The sequence below is a fragment of the Lolium rigidum genome, chromosome 4, assembly GCF_022539505.1.
Source record: "Lolium rigidum isolate FL_2022 chromosome 4, APGP_CSIRO_Lrig_0.1, whole genome shotgun sequence".
Taxonomy (NCBI): domain Eukaryota; kingdom Viridiplantae; phylum Streptophyta; class Magnoliopsida; order Poales; family Poaceae; genus Lolium; species Lolium rigidum.
Genome location: NC_061511.1, coordinates 47082747 through 47086279, shown reverse-complemented (window position 1 = coordinate 47086279; position 3533 = coordinate 47082747). Strand labels below are relative to the sequence as shown.

Sequence of the window (3533 nt, the reverse complement as noted above, 5' to 3'; positions counted from 1 at the left end):
ACTTCCTTCCTCATCGTCTCTCTCTCCCTTCCTTCCTCCGCACCAACCAGAACCCAACGATGAGGAAAAGGATCCCCTTTGCTGCAAAGCTCACGAATTTGCCAGCTCCGGCGGCGGTGCTCCGCCCTTCCTCTTCCTTTCCTATAAAAAAAAAAGGCATGTGTATCCACGCCGCTCTCCCCTGGCGACTGGAATCGCCGTGTGGAGAGGGGCCACACAGTCCTAGGTCGCGAGATGTGGTCCAGGGCCTGATGTGGTCGCCGGCGAGCCCCCAGGCAAAGCGGCGCACCTCTCCAGTCTCCGATGTCCCTGTCTTCCCCTGCTTTTCCACTGCAGCTACAACGACCAATCGAGCAGACCACCACAACGATGGCGCCGACCAAGATGCGGGCCATGCATTACGATGCCTACGGCAAAGGCGCCGCCGACCTCAAGGTAAGAAGAGCTCATATTTGCTGGATGCGGGCTCATTCATTTATTGTGCATATTTGCTGGATGCTCATAGGCTTTATACGGAGTAGTATTTTGTAGGATATGAATGGTAGAATTATCTATGTTCGTTTGTACAGGAGGTGTCCAAAACCAAGGAGTGCTTTGTGGATCTGAAACGAAGCACAAGGCTTTTTGTAGTTAAGCCGCAGCTGCAGCGTCAAAAGAACCTCCAAGGTATGACTTTTGAATGTTCCAAACAACTGACATACATACACGCTGTAAGTTTTAATCAAGTACAGTAACTGATACTCCTTGGTCGACATTTGGCACAAGTTTCAGGCTCTGTCAATGGCACATTTGGCTCGTTCAGCAGGTTCTGCAGGAGGCGATGAGCATCCTGATCATGAGGCGATGAGGATGTTGATCAGGAGGATCACATTGCGATGAGGATCTCGATCAGGAAGATCACGTTCTGTTGCTGGTACCCCCTTACTCCTGACTGAATTGCTGTAACTGAAGTAGCTTCTTCAGATGTATATTTCGATTCACAATGTATTTCGCTTAGAGTTCTGCTAAAATAAACTGCTTAGAGCAAATATCCTTCAATTGGGGTGAGAATGATTGCTTATCGTGCTTAGAACTACTGACCTGTGTAGTGTATGTGCATACATGCATACTTCAGTACTAGCTTAAAAATGATCATGTCTTGTGCTTAATAACAACTGCAGATCTGAATTTTGGCTAGAGACATAATAGTAGTCTGCAATGTCTATGTAGTAAGATGAAGATGTTGATATGTTTGTTCAGAGAGTGCAAAGCTCCAGGGACCATTGCAGCTGTTTAGGTAATTTTCAAACTGGTTTCACATATTTTCCTTCTTAGATAGGACCTTCTACTCAAAATCATGAATACATGCTTCTCTTCTGTACCTGTATAAAGCAACTGGCAGAGGGTTCGTTGTTCGCTTTTGTTTCACATATGTTCTGCTGACATCATCTATGTGGTTCGTGGTTATCACATGGCTGTTTGCTCTATTCCTCTTCAACCCATCAGGACTTGCAGTTAACTAGCCTAGTGGGCCGGATATGGGAAATCATCTTATCCTTCCGTTTCTTCATGGTTCTGTATGGTATCATGTACCATCTGAATATCTCCAATGGAAACAAAAGTATATCGGTAAGTCATCTGCCTTACTTGAGCTAATATGCAACTCTAGTTGAACTAAATGAGCTTCATGAGATTGTGAGTACATAATCGAATTGTGATGACTTCAAGGAGACTGCCGATACTATAGCGAAGGTCTTCTCCTGAACTTGCTAATGCATGCCATGTTTATTCATATTTCCTGGACTTGTAAGACAGAATTTTTCAAGAGGCCAGATAGGTTTGGTCATACATATGCTTAGTTATGGTTTGCATCCGAAATCGTAACTTATGCACATGGAGCCTTTTCTCTAACAGAACTCAACAAGTCTAGCAGTTTACAATTGTTTCAGTATTGTTACATGAAGACACTCAACTGTGTTATTGTGCATTGATAGCATTCTTTCGGGCTAAAATAGCTGTACACCATTCAGAGGCCACCCATGCCTATCTCTCTCTTCTGCAGATTTTGTACTTAGTTGATTAAGCTTATTTGTTTTTCTACACCTCATCTTGTAGCAGTAGCATATGATCCCAACAAGGCTTAAAAATTAGCAGATATATGTTATAAAACCTGCCAAACTGCAGATCTTAAATGATACACTGCGTCTTAATTATTCTCACCATCACAACTCCATATGCTTAGGTCCATGGGAGGAGATGAAGAACACACTTCTATTTAGCTTTCACCGTCCGCCTTTCGTTGGCCTGAATATTTTAGTGGTTTGATAGTGGAAATCTCGCAGGTCAAGGATGTGAACAACAAGAGGTATAAATCTTGCGCCATCATATCTAATCTAAGATTATGCTCCTGCCTGGTACTCACTCATGGAACAAATACATTAGTGGTTAGCGCTTCAAACTCAGAAAGACAAAAAAAATCCAGAAAGACAAAATGGCCATACTGAAACTGTTATAATTTGCCATGTACTATTTTTTGTATTGCATATTTGTGCTATAATTTAAGTTTTAAAAACTTAAATTATCTCTTGACCCTTTTGATCCTATGCAGGGAGGATGTGAGCCATATTTTCAGAACTTGAAGCTAAATGCATTTTCTTCTGGCAAATTCTTACCGGAGGCACAGGAGCCGCAGCAGTAGCAGGAGGAGACAGCGGAGCAGGTCGAGGAGGAGCAGCGGCCCTGCACCGATGAGCTGCCGAGGAGGAGGCAGCGGAGCAGGTCGAGGAGGAGCAGCGGCCCTGCACCGATGAGCTGCCGAGGAGGAGGCAACGGAGCAGGTCGAGGTGGAGCAGCGGCCCTGCACCGATGCGCTGCCGAGGAGGAGACAACGGAGCAGCGCGCTGCCGGCGAGTGCGCCGAGCAGAGGAGGACCAGCGGCGCAGCGGCGCAGGGAGGAGAGCAAGGATGACGGCGAGCTCGGGCGCGGCGCCGCGAGTAGGACAGCGGCGAGCGCGCAGAGCAGCGATGCGCGTGCGCGTCGCAGCGCCCCAGCGGAGCAGAGGACGAGCGGCAGCGCCCGCGCCCGGACTGAAAGGAGACCGTGGAGCTATTCTACGTTGCACCAGCGGAGCTCGAGCAGGGGAGGACGAGGAGGAGGCCCTCCTCTGCGCCCCACCGGCGGAGAGGTCGAGCGGAGGAGACGAGGAGGAAGCGGGGATCCTGGTCCAGCTGCGGAAGGAGAGGGGAACGGCGGCGGGGGACGGGAGGCGGCGGACGGCGAGGGACGGCCGGGCACGGCCAGGCATAGTCTCGCCGGCGTCGGGAACAAACGCGACTTTAATTTCAGAAACAAGGAGTCGATTGGGGAAGAATTATAAGCATAAGGGGTTATTCGTAAAATTACATTTATACAGCACGTCCGACACTTTCCCTGGGACGGAGGAAGTAGTTGACTTAACTTTGTGTAGATATAGATGTATCTAGTCAACAAACGCGTCGTATCTAGATAAAGTTGAGTCAATTAATTTGAATCGGAGGGAGTATGTTATTTAGTC

General features: G+C 47.7%; 1 long non-coding RNA gene across 3 annotated transcripts; it reads left to right on the top strand.

Annotated features, from left to right (window-relative positions):
- Positions 1-271: 271 nt before the first annotated feature.
- LOC124650180 lies at positions 272-2740 on the top strand. Of its 3 annotated transcripts, XR_006986902.1 has the most exons (7): positions 272-435; positions 570-666; positions 772-913; positions 1161-1276; positions 1486-1608; positions 2222-2344; positions 2588-2740. It is a non-coding gene; the product is annotated as an uncharacterized LOC124650180 (long non-coding RNA). The 3 variants fall into 3 exon arrangements; XR_006986900.1 differs by having other exon boundaries at positions 1161-1608; XR_006986901.1 differs by having other exon boundaries at positions 766-913; positions 1161-1608.
- Positions 2741-3533: the final 793 nt, after the last annotated feature.